Raw genomic sequence first — 18,775 nt, 5'->3', positions numbered from 1 at the left:
TTTAACTGGCTAGTGAGCCTTTACAATAACAAATGCCATATGCAAACCAGAACTCTTCTTGACAGTCCATTGACCTTGGGATAGTGAGAATTTTCCGCACATGACAGACTGATTTTCATTTTGACCTTTTTTAGGACAATGTCTTCTGTTCAGAGTCTCCTTATTTGAACAAAAGCAAAGGGCATGGAAATGAAGGGAAATTAATATGTCCTTGTACACCCTCAAAGCTCAGGAGAGAAAAGCAACAAGAGATGATTTACTTTATTGTAGAATTATTTTGATGCCTGCTGTAACAATATGCTGCAGTTAACTGTGTAAAGATAAATAATCAAAAACAAAATGATTAAGGCAAATAGTTCTTTCATAATGCTTAGCTAAAAAAACTATGCCTATTGAAGTAGCATATCTGTTAACGTAGGAAAGAGATTTTCTGATGGCTGAAGTTTGTGTCCCAAGGTGTGACTTGCAGGTTCCCATTTCTAAACTAGATTCAGGAGTGACCTACTATAGAAACTATTCCTAAAGCTGATTCAGAGTGCCCATTCTGATCCCTGTCCACCGCCAAAACTGTCTACAATGGACATGTGAGAACTGGACCATGGAGCAGTGGAAGAAGGTGGCCTGGTTTGATGAATCACATTTTCTTTTACATCATGTGGATGACTGGGTGTTTGTCACTTACCTGGGGAAGAGATGGCACCAGGATGCACTATGGGAAGAAGGCAAGCTGGGAGAGGCAGTGTGATGCTCTGGGTAATGTTCTGCTGGGAAACCTTGGGTCCAGGCAATCATTCAAAGTTCCCCTCCAAATTCATCAGATCTCAAGCCAATCAAGCATCTGTGGGATGTGATGGTCAAACAAGTCCGATCCATGGAGGCCCCACCTTGCAACTTACAGGACTTAAAGCAGCTGCTAACATCTTGGTGCCAGATACCACAGTACACCTTCAGAGATCTTGTGGACTCCATGCCTCGATGGGTCAGAGCTGTTTTTGTGGCACAAGGGGGACCTACACAATATTATTCAGGTGGTTTTAATGTAATGGCTGATCGGTATATCACCTTAAACTACAGATACTATAGCAGTGACAAAGGGAGACTACTGAATAACTAAGCAATTTGCCTTGTGACTTCTAAAATGCATGCCAGTGTTATGCTATGTTACTTATTGAAAGACATCAAATAGGTCAGCAAGGACTAAAGTGTCTTCCACCTCCTTCTAAGCCCTTTCTCTGTCTAACCCTTAACACTTCGTACTGTATTTACCCCTGCTGCCATTTCCACTGCTGTCAGATATAGAATGTTTGTTTTCTGAAATGGTAATGGTTATATCTATAAACCAGTAGCTGCCAAGGTATAATGTAAATGGATTTATCTAAAAATGGAGTTTTATTCAGGTCTCTGAGTGCTTGTAGGATTGCGGCCTTATCACTTTGCCTTTGGTAAGCTGTACTCATTACAAATATATGATAATGCTAAACATTACTCAGAATCGTGTGGTTGCACAAGTCTCTTTGACAAAAAGTTTAATAACAATTATGTTAAGTGTCTAGTACCAGCTGTAGAGAAGAGCTCCTATCCTGAGTGTCCCTCTTGTGATCCAAGTGAGTGCTCATGGGATCAAATCACAGCCTGGATCATGTTTACCTGGAATCCTCATCTACACTATAGAGCCTCTGTCCACAGTTTTGCCATTACTTATCCAGTGTGATAGCGGTTGGATGTTTGTGGCTCGCAGTCTTGATTAAGAGTCGAAGAAGATGTACAGAGGTCACATTCGTGCCACAGCTCAAGACCATGAAGGAGAAATGAGCATTTCATCCACTGTAATCATCTCACTGCAGGATGAAAATGACAAAACTCCAGTTTTTAGTAGAGGCATATACCTTTTTGGACAGTCTGGACCAACACATGGCCTGATGGGAAAGTTGAACACCACAGATGTCTGCTGTTTGCTGTCTGAAACCGGACTCAAAAACAGGTTAGATTTGGGAAGAATTTTGCACCATATTTAACAATATCCAACTATGCCGTAAATAATTTTGGCATTGATAACCATTTTGCCCTTTACTATATTTTTTTCTGTTACTGTTGAATGCTCAATTGTGATTGGTCAGAAGGTTTCGAGTAGTTCAGGCTGCAAGGTTTGTATTAATGCACTGGTTCGAATACGTTATCCTTCTATATTAACCATGACAGAACTTGTACGGCGGAGGTTCCACATAAACAGTTTTGAAAAATAAGTGTAATTGTTGATATGGTGAAGTTTTCTGTAAGGAGAGGTTCTTTAGCATTTTTGGAGTCTGCAGTGACAGCGCCTTGTAAGTGTCAAAGGTAAAGCTGTGTAGGAGATGTTGGCAGATCATTACCACTGAATGAAATACTACGAATTATTATTATTTAAATGGTGCATCAGTCCAGTGGATAAGATAATCGCAATATAAGATTCAGCTTGATGAAGATTGCATCAACAATGTGGGAAACAATAATAATTTACTCATAATCTGAAGGAAATGCTTGATTTAAATGAATTTTTTCCATTCAATTAAAACAAGCACCAATATAATAATAATTGGAAATGCAAAGAAGGATAATACAGGATATGCCTATGTATGGATGTAAACCAATTGTATACCACACAAAAAAATGGAAAAGAAATGGAAAAAATGGAAGAAAGAAGAAACAAAAGGGGTAAACAACACTAGTAATTATAGAAAGAGATGTAACATAACAGGAGGAACTACGTCAAAAGGGAGCAAGAAGCAGGAAATATATGATCCATTATAGAAAAAAAAAACACATCTCAGAGTTTCAAATCTAAAGCAGAACTCATATTACAACATCAAACTTTAGTAAATTACTCCTAGCCAATATACCATGCCAGTATTAGGAAGGCGAAGTAGTAAAGCTTGAAATTTATTCTTAGTTGAGGTGTCCTTTGGTCGGAGGTCGTGGAGGAAGACGAACAACTCAGTGCACACAACTTCCAAAAGTCCGAAAATTTTGCATGCGTCTCTTTCCTAAGACAAGGAAAACTGAGGTTATGGTCAAGGTTATGTAATTATGGAAATTCAAGAAATGTTTTGGAAAAAAGTATGGATATTTTATTTCTGTAGAAATTATGTTTTTTTTTCCTCTGCAGCCCCTTTAATGCCATGCACATGCTGCTGATGCTGTTTTCTTATCATACAGGCAATGACCTTCAAATAAAATAACAAAAAGTCTGGAATTAAAAACAACTCTGGAAAAAAACTTACAAAGTACAGCAAAGGACCCTGAAAAATGAATATTCTTCATGTTATTTTAAACAGTTTTATTAAATGATTAGTTTTCAAATTATAATTAAATCTATAATTTATCCATTAGCTGTATTTAACTTTTTATAGAATTTTCTTGTTTTTCTCATATATCTTGTAATTGACAGGTTAATTGTTGAGGCTGAGGAAGACAGAAGAACTCCTGCACTTATGGAAACATGCATTGTTCAGGTTCAGATTGTGGATGATAATGACAGCAGACCAGTGATACCAGCAATGGAACCTCTGGCCTCTAGTGGTGACAGAGAGTAAGATCTCAATTCACAAGACATAAAACACATTTTATTATTGTGGCATTTTGACTCTTTCCAGAAAGGAGAAAGGAGACAATGGTCCAGTTTGAAAGCACCCAACAGGCCATTATTTATTGCCTATAATTTTACAAACTGAACATGGGTATCAGGAGGTGTCCTACTTTCCAAAAAACAATACAACAAATAGGGTTCCCTCTAAAGCAGCTTAATCTCATCACGTGCAACCAAGCACACCCCCCTTCTCTCCCCAAGGCAAAACAAAACAAAAAAAAAAAACTTGTTCCCCACCCCCTTATTAATGCTGTCCTATTGTAATTCTTAACTATTCCCACCCTGACAGCTCCCCCAATCAACAGGTAAATGAACAATGATTGACATCATAAGGAAAAAAAAAGGAGGGGGGAATCACACACACATTATAGTGGGGAGCGACCGGCATCTGCGCCACACTGGCCCCCCTTAGGTTTCTTCGTCCCTAAGGAAGTCTGAAATCTGCAAGGCGCCATGGCAGATGGCGCACCTCCCTGGGCCTAAGCCATGAGCCAATTTCTCTTCTTCGGGGGTGCTGACAAGTGAGTGTGGGTAGTACAACCCCCAAGGGGGTGGTTGGCAGGTCCTCCACAGTTGGAATGACACTGTGGTTTTTCTGGCCATGTCTTCTCCTCCTCAAGTTTCTATTTGGCCCTGTTGTTAAATCTTCAGGTAATCCTGGCCCAGGCCGATCCAGAAGAACCCCAGACCCACCCAGCGCTGGGTGTTCAGCTCCTCTGGGATTATCCAGGGCCCCCCGATGAGCTAGGGACAGGTGGTAACCCTCTTCACGGGTAACTAGGGTTCCCCACCAATTGCCTGATGCTGTGTGTTCAGCTCCTTCATGCCCAAGGTGGGTTGCCCCAGTGGCCTGCTGTGGACTTGTGCTGCGAAAGAGTTGATGTTCTCCTTGGTAGTCTTATTGCAAGACTACAGTCCTTCAGGTAAGTTGTTTCTCCAAGCTTCTCCACAACATAGCAGGATGCCACCCAGGCACAGTCTAGTTTAGGTGAGTGTCCCTTCCGCTGCTTAAGACCATACACCCACACCGGTTCTCCCTCATTGAAATCATGCCCCATGCAGTGGTAGTCGTATGCCCATTTCTAGTGGACACCAGCTTGTAAAGCCTGGTGGCGAGCAAACTCAGGGGCTGACTGTAGCTGTACTGCACTCTGACTTGCAAGAAGAACTGGCAGCAACTGAAGGTCCCAGTCTTTTTGATCCTGAAGCACAAAGGGCTAGTTGGGTGGCAAGTGTTTGATAGTACGGTTCGATTAGCCCATCACTCTGGGGGGTGCAGAGGGGTTGTTCTAGTCTTTCGAATGCCCAGCTTCTGGCAGAAATCAGCAAACAGGTGCAACTCAATGTTCCTTTTGCTGATGGTTATATACTTCAGCGGGGACCCCAATTCGAGCAAACATGCCCTCTAACAGGACTTCCGCCACTGTACCTGCCTTCTGGTTGAGGACAGCATAGGCCTCCGTTTCGTAAAGAAGTCCATGGCAACTACTATGAACTGGTTTCCCCTAGGAGTCTGTGGAAATGGCCCCAGCACATCTACTGCCACCTGGTCCATGGGGCAGCCAATGCGGGGTTGTTGTAGAGAAGCATGAGACTGGCCCACCAGCCCCTTCTTGGCAGTGCAGGCATCACATCTGCGACAATAGGACTCTACATCCCTACAACAGGTGCCCTAAGAGAATTCCTGCTGACCTTGTTTCAATGTCTTGTTTACTCCAAAGTGTACCACCCCTGAGTTTAGTGCCAATCCATCTCTCATTGACCACAGCCTGTTTACTACTGGTCCATAAGCTGCCACCTCTTCCCACATGGGCCTCTTTCCTGCTTCTACCCAACTGATGGCCATTTGGAGCATGGGATTTTTATGCTGTTCTACGGCCCATGCTGCACTTGAGTCAGGTAGCACTGCAGAACAGGATGCTGCTGAGCCCTTCTCCAGGGTCTTGTCATTTGTCACTTATAATGCATGTACAGAGAGGCGCTCACACAGTGAGAAAGTTGACATGCATATTTGCCTAGACAGTCCATCCGCATTCTGATGGCTTTCCCCTTTTCGATGCTGTATAGTAAATTGGAACTCCTGCAGCCACCCAATCCATCAAGCCACCTGTCTCTCTGGCTCCCGGAAGGACAAAAGCCAGCTTAATGAAGCATGGTCCGTGTGTATCACAAAGAGGAGGCTGCACAGTTGGTGCATAAAATGGCAAACTGACACCACCATGGCCAACAGTTCTCGTTGAGTTGAACAGGCTGTTGCATTGTCTATTTACCAACAGGCTGATATTAACCAAATCACAGTTGTTATCATGATCAACATTATTTGGAAAGCCAGGACTCCACCGGAGACTCAAAATCGTGGTCCAGTCTGACCATGTCCATGTGCTCCAACTTAGGCCAATCCAATAAGTGCCCTGGAGTAACGCCAACTGTAGTAACTCATTGATCTGTGTTTCATTTGTTGCACTGACCAAATCTGTGTGATATGTCTGACAGTAATTCTGACTTCCCCACCAGCTCCTCAGCCAACCAAAAACCAACTTATCACATTGTTGAACAAAACCAAAAAACATGGAAATGAAGGGAAATAAACATTTTCTTGTTTTAGGCTTTTCAACATACAACTAAAAAGCATTCCACATCAAAGCATACTTGTAATGTAAAAATGAGCTCTTTGCATTTTACATATCTTCACTGCCAGCATCGGAATTACTGAGCCATTATAATACCAAATCTCTTATTCAAACCAGTAGAGTAGAAGGGTGATGGAATGGTCAGAATGACACAGACTGATTTTCATTTATGCATTTCCTTATATGAACAAAACCAAAGAGGACGGAAATGAATGGAAATGTAACTTTACATCATATAGCCTCAACAGGAGCAAAAAAGAGGTTAAAAAAAAGTTCATCTGGTTTATTTATTTTGAAGGCCCATTGTTTTTATGAGACTAAAATGACCAATGCCTCTGAGGTACGGGAGCACCAAGAAAGAGAAGGTACAGCTAGTGTACAGGGAGGGAAAAGGTCCCAGAACATATAGACAAAACAGTGCTTCACACAATATAGTAGTGTTGAATACTGTCATAGACATTGAGAGGTTCAGCTTCGGTCACCTGGCGGGATGGTACAGACAAAGAGGGAGCTGTGGTGAATGCTTCATTGAATCTGTGGAAGGCTTAATCTGCTTGAGGGTTACAGGTCAGTTTGTGATGTCCCTTTTCTTATAGAATGTCATTAATGAGTGCTTGGAAGAGAGAGGGGGCATTGGTGAGGCCATATGGCATTACATAGCACTCAGAGTGGCCAGAGGTAGTGCTAAACATTGTCTTCCATTTCCTTTTGCAAATGTGGATCAGGGTATAGGTACTTCTGAGATTAAGTTTAGTGAAAATGTGTCTTCTCAAAGCTGCTGTGGCAATATTTGATGATCAAGGTTTGAACCAAATGACAATCAATGCAAAGATGGACAAAAATTACACCCCTGTTTAACGGCTTCAGTTACATATTTCTCCATTGCTTTGTTCTTGGCAGCTGAAGGGGATAAACCCATCAGCGGGGTGGTGTTGAGCCTGAAAGAAGGCCAACAGCACAGTCATGGGGTCTGAGAGGTGGACTTTGGCTTTGCTAGACACTTACTTAAATTCTGCATGGTCTGGAGGAATTTCAGGTTGTGATTTCGTCTCTCCATTTTATATGGTCATGATAGAAAGCTGTCATTACTGGGGGTTTTAGATTGGTGGAGTGATGATGAGATGGCCATCTCAGGAGGGCAAAGGGCAACTCCAAAAGCTTATTCAAAAACATGCAAAAAGAGAATCAAAATTCTACAAATAAACATGGCCAAAACCAGAAGTGCAATAAAAAAAAAAACAGGCTTAGGTGTGAGTGAGGTTTGGAAGTGGAGTGTGGTTCTAGGCATTTGAGTTTTTTTGTTAGAGTGGGTGGCATGAGCAAATCCCACATATATTGACAATAGAAAATACTATATATTTTCTCTGGGGATGGCTGCTAATGTGCACTGTCCTGCTTTTTCTATTCAGTTCAGTTCAATACAATTGAATTAAATTCAATTCAATTTATTTCAGTTTTATTTAAATATTCACGTGGGACCATCCTCAGTGGCAGGAAGTGATTCTCATAAGGAAGCATCAGGATGGACCAGGCAGGTCCGAAGGACAGAAGGAGTCAGAGTCCTGAAAAAGAACATAAATGAAAAAGGAAGTTTGTCAGCCTGGAACCTGTTGTGTGTTATCAAATGTTATTTAAATATCATCAGGAAAAGAGTAAGCCAGTAGGTCAATATGCTCAGCACTTTTATGCTTCACTGATGCAATCCTTTATCCAATGCAAGAGTATAATACTGGGCAGCTTACTGTGCTTCACTATAGCCTGGGACCTGGCAACAAGCTCACACATTTTGGCAACCATTATGATAAATTCCACTACTTTGGTAGAAAGAGCCTTGGCAATGAGAATGAAAAAAGAAAAGCACTTATGTAAAATGTAATACAATATCAGAGAAGGCTCAATCCAAGGCAGTAGTTCAGTAGAACTCACGTCACTTAAGCTCTTTTCCCAGATTTGGCTGGTCATCTGTTGAAGTTAATACAACTTCATAAGCTTCCTGCCCCTTCCACTAAGGTGGATCATTTAAACTAGACGTCCAAAAAAAAAAAACTCCCTGAAACGATATGAGGAAGAAACCTTGAGAGGAACCAGACTCAAAAGGGAACCTATCCTTATCTGGGTGCTGATGGATAGTACAATTATAAATAAATCCCTTCTATAACTGTGTACTATATGGACAAATAGTGCAATTATGCAACCAGTAAATTCATCACAGTTTTTTTTTTGTTAAACCTATCGACTGTCCACTGATGGAGCCTTGAGTACAAAGCTGCTCGTGGCAAACTCAGCCACAAAGCCACCACAGCAATTGCAGTCTCAAGCCATCACAATACAACTCCCCATATGAGATCTCCAAGCCATCTCCAGGGCCCCCAAGTGGAACCATCCACTTGGGGGCCCTGCTAGATTGATAGAGGCCGGCCAACTAAATCCAAAGCTGTGTGTCTTGAACTAGCACCATACTTTCCTATACAAAACAAGGTTGCATTGAAAGATTAATTCCAATAATCTTCCACAGCCTGTGCAAGAGTTTGGGCCACAGCTGGTATACCCTGCATGTTACTCCACTCTGGGAAAATGTCAAACTAGTTCTTGCAGTTCATATTACATCTTGAACTTTCTCTTAGCTGAGATCCCGATCATCGAATGCAGTTTTAGGTGTTGGCGGCTCTACTGAGGCCCTAGACTACCCAAGATCGTCTTCCTCACAGTGTTCTGCAATTCAGTTAGTGTACTCTTCTCCTCCTCTTGTGCCTTCACATAGGATGTGCAAGCCTGAGTACCAAACCTCTCAGCTGCAAACCTGATGATGACTGAAGACATGAACATTTAATATAACATTCATTTATTAAAATAGTTAATATATATTTTTATAAATATAACTTTCAGTTAATAAAACTTTCAGTATAATGGATATGATCAAGATATCCACAGGATGAAAAATTTCATCTAAGGACGTGCACATATCTTGAGTATAGTCAAAATGATCTAATATTTCCAATTATAAGATGACAACAAACCAAATATAAGATTATTAAACCTAGTATTCATGGATGATATTCTCATCCATTCTGCTTCCTAGATGAACACATCCAGCATGTACACCAGATTCTGGAATAATCACATAAAAATCATGTATAGGATAATCATCCAGAACCTGAAACTGGCAGAGTTACATTTGAAGCTACACATTATCATTAAAGGACTGGAGGCACTGCTTAGACAGAGCCTAGAGAACATTAAGCATAGTGGTAATACAAATTTATTCATGACGTGTTTATATTTTTCAGTGTCAGATTCAGACCTGTAGGATTAGGCAGGCTTTTGCACTGTAACCAAATGCCTGATTTAAATAACACAAACACAAAAGCCTGAAAGAAACAAAACAGTAAAAACAAGAAATAGAGAAAGAATCAGTCTATCCTAGACTACAACCAAGTGCTCACAAGCTTTGCATTGCAAATAAATGAAGAAAAAATTAGACCATTAGGTAAACTACTGTAATAACAGGCTGCCATGACCACAACCACAGAATAAGTGATATAGGCTGTAATTTTTATTTATTTATTTATTTATTTATTAGCAACATTTGAATAACAATTTCATTGTTTGCAAGCCTACATCCTATTTCAATTAGATACTGGATAATGTTTTTTAAAAAAATAATTTAATATTGTAGCAGTTCAAGGGTTCCATTATTTTATTAGAAAAACTGCTTAAAAAAAATACTAAATTAAAATAAATGTCATCATATTGATTTTGCATCATACCCACAAATACAAGTAAAAAGAATGCAACATTAGAGCATACTTGTCATGGGAAGTGATTTATTCCTGGGCATGGCGCTCCACTTTGTCTCCACTTTGCTCCACTTCAGTGAACGCACCTGCTTCTCATCAGACTGCAGCACATAAAAACGCTGGTCCTCCAGTCACTCATTGCCAGATCGTATCATCTACCAGTACGGCTGGCGAGTTAGGTCAATCAATGGACTATTATTCTATTACTTTATCAACTCAAGTGAAATTGTTACATGCATGTAAGATTAGGGACTGTGTCAATATTAGCATGAAATGCAGAAGCAAAACTTAAAACAAATTGTGGGTGAAGCTGTATATAAATATATACAAGAGCAGTATTATACTTCTGTATATTACAGCTCAGTGAACTTTATTATTTTACTAGCACTTTATTAGTTTATTATTTATTAGTCTTTTAGCAAGTTATCTAATTAGCATACTAGCTTGGTGTCCTGCTAGGTGCACTAGAGTGCCTTAGTCGTTGTATAAATAATGGTGCTGTAGTAGTAGAAGTCTGCAAAGCATGTGAAGATGGAAGCATGGTTTGTTAGCTGTGCTCATACAACCCTGAGTCCTTGTTGAGAAACACATGCTTTAAGCTCAACTAAAAAAGGACTTTTTCACGATTGTTAGAAGATTTATTATCAAGGGATTGCCAAGTTATATGCAAATTGCCTTCAAATGCCCCTCTGCTACTCCTCTCATATCTGGTATACTACCATACTGCCATGAACTTTGGTTTTGAGTCTTGGAGCCACCTGGATTGAGAGCATTATCTTTGTGTGGATATCTACTACTTGGAACACTACTTCATAACTTACCTCAGATAAGACTTTTACACTCAAATCACTCTTTTTGAATCTCTCTTCGCCAACTGCTAACATTGAACTGTTTGATTCTGGATTCTACAGATCACACTTTATACATTTATTTCCTGTTTTGCATTTTGCCTTGTTTAATTTCATGTATGTTATTTTCTTTGCATTGACATGGATTGTTGATTTTTGTTTATTTCAAACCTATCATATCAATATATCAATCAAACTTTAGAATATTAACACCAAGCTTTGTACAAGTCACTGGAAACATACATCGGTGGCCATATTTATGATTTTATTTGATTTATGATTTAAACCAGATTTTACTTAAAGTACAAAAACCTAGTATTTTAACCTGTTTGGCACTTAAAAGTCTTGAAGTGTTCATTAGGTCCCAAATATAGCAATATATATAATTGTTCTTTAATTTGAATATACATCAAATTATAAAAATATTAAGAGTGGATTGTATTTTGATCTATTGACTATACTGTATTTATGAAACTAGATTTAAAATCACTATAGCAAAGTCTGCAGATCACCTTATTGAACATTTATTTACTTGTTTTATTTACTTGTGATTTGTCTAGTCATGGTAAATGAAGACAAACTAAGACATGGCAGATAATTACCTAAGCCAATTTGCAGTGCAAATTTATTCAAAATGCATCAAAGGAAATTTCTTATAACAACTGACTTATTCGATATAGCATAAGGATAGTATAGACATATATAAGCATGAATGTTATAAGTAATAATTGTTTGACTCTTACATTTGTTTCACACAGCGTGAAGGTTTTTGCTGCTTGTTGTTATGATGTATGCAGATGTATGAGATAATACAGACACAATCATATGAACACAGGAATGCTTACTATATACCTGGGGTTTTCAATCTTATCCACAAAGAGCCAGTGTGGCTGCTGGCTTTCATTCCTGCCAAATTGGAGGCACACATGATAGTTGATTAGAGACAAAGGTGAACTGATTAAATGGCCCTTTGTGGATCAGACTGAAGACTCCTGCTGTAGACCATGTGTAGGAGAATGTATAGGGGTGTATAAGAAGAAAAATGACATCCAACATACATTTATTAACTTCCAGCTGACATAAATACAAATATTAAATTAAATTCAAATATTCTAGACACTATCTTACTAATAGCAATTAATAGGCCTTTTTACTACTACATTCTAAAGATTTAAATATATTAATATTTAAATAATTATAATAATAATTAAAATATACATCAAATTTAAATATATTGAATGAATATATACAATTTGGAAGAAATCCAACCAGACTCATCTAAAAGATATTTCACAAAGCAGAATTTTGCCCCAAATCTCTCCATTAGTCCAGCCACAACATCCAGGCTAAGCTCGTTGATAGACAGTAGAAAGATTAATATGCAACTTGGTATATAATTATATAACATAATTAATTTTCCTTTTTTTTGTGGTTGGGGTAAAAGGGGAGCTGATGTAAACAGATGTCTAATTGTCACTTTGGTACCAAAATTCAGAGCCATTTTAGTTTCTATTTAGATTTTTCCCAATTTTTCTCTCCCCCCATTGGTTCACCTGCCAATTCACCAGGGCAGCATAACACATTCAGAGGAAAGTGCTATCTACCCTCTTCTGCATACATGAGCTCACAGATGCCTGTGATTGACTAGTGTCACTGTGATTGATGGGGAGAGAGTACGCCATCCCTCCCACCCAGAGAGCAGGGTCGTGGATGGCTGCGGCATCACTGAGATTTGAACTTGAAATCTTCCGATGACAGGGTGAACACTTTTCTGTTCTGAACTTTCTGGAGTCTGAAAATTCAAACTAGAAGCTACAGCAATTAATTAAGCACAATTATTAAGCATTATGAGACCATGTCTGAGGACCAAGATCAACCTAGATTAGATCTTCTTTGTTAAAAAAAACCAAAAAAACTTTAATTATATAAACAAATATCATGTTATGGACAATAACATATTCTAACAACATTTTTACTGCTCCATTCTGAAAAACCATTATACAGGATGAACCTAACTATCAAGAGAATCTTTAAAGAATATTTTGTACTTTGCTTCCCTTTAATTTGAATGCCCTTCATCATATGCATTCACGTTTACTAGTGAGGAAAAACAATGTATTAATAAAAGTGTGTATTAAGAGTCACCATTTGGGAACTTTGTAATTATGCCACCTAATTACCATCTATATGATATAAATTCCCAACTAAAGTTCTGATGAAAACATGTAGGGCAAGGCTCAAAACATTCATGGCTCAAACTCTGAATGCTTGTCCCTAGCAGTGTTCCTGCCTGACCACAGCATTACCACACCATTCTAATTTTTGTTATAAATATATTGTAAGAATATACTGTATTTGTTTTGCTGTGTATGATTCCCTTATGAGTCTAGTTCATCTTAACATTTCTTCCTTGCCCATAAAAGACCTAAATATAAATCTACTTCTGGATTTCTGTCTATTGTTAAAGGCCCTGTACTATTAAATAATACTATACTATACGTACAATTGAATTGAAAACCGGTGTCACCCAGATGAGGATGGGTTCCCTTTTAAGTCTGGCTCCTCTCAACGTTTCTTCCTCATATGGTCTCAGGGAGTTTTTTCTTGCCACCATCGCCTTTGGCTTGCCCGTTAGGGATAAACTTTATGCTGAATTTCTGTAAAGCTGCTTTGTGACAATGTCCATTGTTAAAAGCGCTATACAAATAAAATTGAATTGAAATTAAATTTAATATATGGGCACTTTACATGAAAATATACCACGGCAGAACTTGATACAGAATTTTAAAGTTATATGCTGAGAAGTATATAAGAATTTTGTTTACAGGTCATATTTGCTTTTCTTGTGAAAGATGTTTCCATCTGGCTGCACCCTCCAGGTCACGTTTGTTTCCTTCGATATGCCATGTTCCTTGAGTTTCTGTACGATCTGAAGAACAGAATCGGGATTTTATTACTGAATAATACAACATTTTTTATTTTCATTTATTCTACAGAGCTGTGGTGTAAATATCAGTAAGAAGGTGGTGATTAGATTTCTCACACGGTAGTTTCAGGTGTAATTCAAATTGCATGTTTATATTAATGCCCTCCTTGTAATACATTATCATTTCTATGGTAACAACTAATTCACAGGGACTTGTATGGCAGACACTCTGTGTAATCTAAGTCCAATAATAAATGGATTTAAAAAAAAAAACATGGTTATGGTGAAGCTTTCTGTAAGGAGATGTTTAATGGAAGGAGTCTCCAGTGTCAACGCTCTGTAACAGTTAGTTAGATTTGAGCCACAGGAAAGTCTTCAGAACATTAAACGTAACTAACAAATGGTTCAAAAAGTATGATGTACATGAATGCATTAAATTTGTAGTAGTTAGCAAATTGCTGTGGTATATGAGTTCTAAAACATTCAGGGATGTGCTATTGTGGGAAAATAATGTTGCATGTTCAGAAACAGTTAAAAGTTAAGTTATTGTTCATGTTTTCAGCACTGGAGGCATATTGGGTAATATAGGGAATTCCTGCCCCTCCCTGTGTGTGTGTCTAGGGATGTGAATGGAAGAAGGACTTTAGATTTTTCTTTTCTTTTTTATTCTACGTGATTCTCAGTGATTCTAATTTATAGTGCAGCCTTTGGTTATTGCTGAGGACTGTGGAATAGTTTCCCGTTACATTTCACAGAGAAAATTGTTTTAACCTAGTACTGGTTTCAATCTGTTTGGGAAAATTTTCCTATTCAGTTATCATTAAGCCAGAGTCTTTTTTTTTTTTTTTTTTTTTAAATCAGTTAAGCATTTTCTTGACTTTTGATGTCACCATAGATGTTTGTGCATGATCAGCCTGGTGTTAAACTGCTTTATCAGAAAATGTATTTTGTTTTTAATTCAGTAACATTTTTAAAACATTAATCATTAGCAATCCAAGGGTTGTGATGCAGGAATATTTCAGTCATAGCATGAAAAATATAGAATCTTTGTGTGACTTACCTGCTGTAAAATGGCAGGTTGAACCACAGGATCAAATACACTCTTGTCTCCTTTAACCTGCAGTTTCACTACATACCTTCTCACTGTATACTCTGTAGAAGACACAACGGATAGCAAAAATACAAAATGTAGGTTTATTGATTCCTTTTTTGGGATTTTAGACATGATGCTTTATGGCTGTCACAAAGAACTTGTAACAGTAACCAAAGATCACAAGACTCACTTGTGTGACAGAAGAAATAGAATAGGCTGTTGCATTGTTTATCCACTAACAGGCTATTATTAACCAAAGCACAGTTGTCATTGTGATTGACATTATTTGGAAAGCCAGGACTCCACTGGAGACTCAAAATCGTGGTCCAGTCTGACCATGTCCATGTGTTCCTAATTAGGCCAATCCAAGAAGTGCCCTGGAGTAACGCCAACTCTTGTAACTCTTTGTTCTGGGTTTCATTTGTTGCACTTGCCAAATCTGTGTGATATGTCCGACAGTAATTCAGACTTCCCCACAAGTCCATCATGGGAAGAGGGACAGCAATAAACCCTCCTAAGGTAGCTGTAAAATAGTAACGTTACAAATAACTGATTAAAGTGAAAGACAGCTTGAATTTATGAAAGATCAAACAGCACGACACATTGCCTGTTTCATGACATTGGTTGTACTCATCCTCTTTTTCAATAGACAACAAGTCTTTAGTGCAGAATTTAGCAATCAAATTAGCAAATAGTGTTTGGGTATGTGACATCGTGCAGTGGTAATCCACATTCATCCACCATACTCCACCCCCCCACCACCACCACTACACCATCAATATCTGGAAATCAAAATGTGTTACAAACCCTTGTGATGACATATACAGCCTCGACTATTCCTGAAGGAAACAGTCAAGGCTGCCCAGAACATACAGTAGTAGAACAGATGGTTATGTATATAATTGTGGTTTTACAACTGAGTGGACTACCAGGCCACCTGAATCATTCAGGATGAGCATAAGATAGTGGGGACCATTTATAGGACATGAGGCATTGACTAGCCCCAACCTGGCCCATCCTCTACTTAGTCATAAGACCACAGTTGCATACATAACCTTCTGTTTTCTAAATAGGATGAAAGACATGTATACACAAATAATGGCAATTGGATTTAGATACTAATGAAGAAAATCAAAATGTAGATTTTATCTTACCATTGTAACATATGAAAGGTTTTAAATCTTTGCAGGGATAATCCGCCCAGTATCCCCATAAGTTTATTGCAACACAGGCTTCATTTCCACCAGCATTGTCAGGCTGACCAGGACCCCAGTAGGTTAGACTGAAATTCAACATTTGGCCATTATAGGACCAATGCCAGCTGTTGACTCTGTTGTACAGTCCGACCCAGCCAGTTGCTGTCAAACCTTTTCTTGCTGCCTCAGTGTTCAACCTTTTCCAGTCATCATCAGTCTGCACTGTAGCTAAGTTATCATATATTTTCTTACAGTAACTTTGTGCATCTGACCACGTCGCTGGTGTTGTGATCAGATAATAATCATGGCGGACAGCTTGTGGGATGACTGAGACAAGACCTGTTGTAATATTTGATTTTAAAATTCAAAAACAACAGACAATTGAGATTTTCTTGATGATGTAATGATCAAAGTACACTGTATGGCCAAACATATGTGGACACTTGACCATCACATCCATATGTAGGGCTTCCCCACACTGTTGCCACTAAGTTGAAAGTGCACAATTGTCTAGAATGTCATTGTATGCTGTAACATTAAGATTTCCCTTCACTGGCCCAAACCTGTTCCAGCATGACAGTGCCCCTGTGCACAAAGCGAGGTCCATAAAGAAATGGTTCGCTAAGGTTGGATTGGAAGAACTCGAGTGGCCTGCACAGAGCTCTGACTTCAACCCCACTGAACACCTTTTTTAACTACACTGTATGCATGCCCTGCCTTGTAGTCCAACATCAGTGCCCAACCTCACTAATGCTCTTGCGACTGAATGGCCGAATCCCCATAAGCACACTTCAAAATCTAGTGGAAAGCATTCCCTGAAGAGTGAAGGTTATTATAACAGCAAAGAGAGGATGGATGCCCATGCTTTTGGAGTGGGATATTCAAGATATACATAGGGGTATAATGGTCAGGTGTCCACGTACTTTTGGCCATATAATGGTAAAAACATACTATTCTGCCAGTACTGTTGTTAACATGCAACTTTCAAGTACAGATACAGGAGTTGGAATAATATAGCCCCATCTCCACAGGGCACATCAAATGTTGAATTGTTGAATGATAAATTATTCATCATTCTATTATTTATCTTTATATGATTGCTCCGTGTGAAAAATTAAAGAGAAAAAGCATTCTGAAAAAGAGACCTGGACTTTAGAGACCCTACCTGGGATATTGGGCTTTACCAATGTTACTACTACAGGAATAAGTAAAAATAATAAAGTGTTTTCTTTGTGAAGTAAATAATAGATGTTCCATGGAAAGCATGTCATCTTCGTCTTCTTTTACAACCAATCAATTTTATCAATTTTGTTATCATGATGGCTTTGTCAACTAGTACATACCGAACAGAAAATGATCACTATAATATCTATAAAATAATATTTTTGGTATATCACATTACAGGCTTAATAAAACACTATTGGCAGGTTTTGTCTGTTTTTTTAAAGAAGTAGCCTCATCATGACTCATCATAGTATATTTTTCTTCAGTATAACATGTATTAACATGCTCTTACCAGTGAGACACAGAAGAAACAGATTCAGCTTCATGATGGATGAGTAGCATGGAAGTACTAAAACAATGAACACAATAAATAAGTAAAATAAATAAAACAAAAAAGTTATATATATTATATATATATATAGCCATCTAGCCATCACAATTTGGCCTTTGTCAAAGTCACTCAGATCCTTACGCTTGCCCATTTTTCCTGCTTCCAACACTTCGAGAATTGTCTGTTCACTTGCTGCCTAATTTATCCCACCTGTTGACAGGTGCCATTGTAATGAGATAATCAATGTTATTCAATTCACCTGTCAGTGGTTTTAATGTTATGACTGATCGGTGTGTGTGTGTGTGTGTGTGTGTGTGTATATATATATATGCTCTAACATTTGCAAATTTGTATAAAGGAAACACTTAACATGAGCATATTGTTCACACAGGGATTAATCTGACAAAGAATCAGACAAACAATAATTGCCCAAAATACCAAAAACTCAATCATATTTCAGTTAATCTGTTTATCTCTCAGTTAGTCTTTCTGTGCATCATCACAGGTCTCTGTGTTCAGAGACAGAAATTAACAGTCCAACCAAAGAACACATTATAACACTGCAGTGTTGAGCAAGGTTCAGTTCTTCATTTTAAGAATCTGCCACTGCATGTTTAAACTGATTTATTCAGGGCCTTCAGTAGACATACCATTTTCTTTGAGCTGCAAGCATCCTGTTTTTTAAATTTAAGAATACATACTTTTTCTGATGCTTTTCATCGTGCCAGTCAAAACAGATTTAACGACAAAACAGAGCGTGAGAACCATCAGAGAACCATCATACACTGTCCTGTGTATTTATTGGCCAGTGTTTTTATTGTCCTGCACTCATCTCACACTGTATTTGTACTTTACCTAGTCTTGTGTATTGTTCTGTGTTGCACCATGGTCCTGAAGAAAGGACAATGTATACAATTATATAGAGGAATGACAATAAAGCCCACTTGAACTTGACCTTAATACATGTTTCTATAGTAACAGCTAATTTAGGGACTCAGGGACTTGTATAGTGGGCACTCCATAATAATCTAATAATACATAGCTAAAAAATCTTATTTAAAAAATAAAAATGTATAATAGTTGAGTAGAGTTGGTGAACTTTACAATC

Source organism: Pangasianodon hypophthalmus, chromosome 28, assembly GCF_027358585.1.
Source record: "Pangasianodon hypophthalmus isolate fPanHyp1 chromosome 28, fPanHyp1.pri, whole genome shotgun sequence".
Classification (NCBI taxonomy): Eukaryota; Metazoa; Chordata; class Actinopteri; order Siluriformes; family Pangasiidae; genus Pangasianodon; species Pangasianodon hypophthalmus.
The sequence above is the reverse complement of the archived record's forward strand: the minus strand, read 5'-3'. Positions refer to the sequence as shown.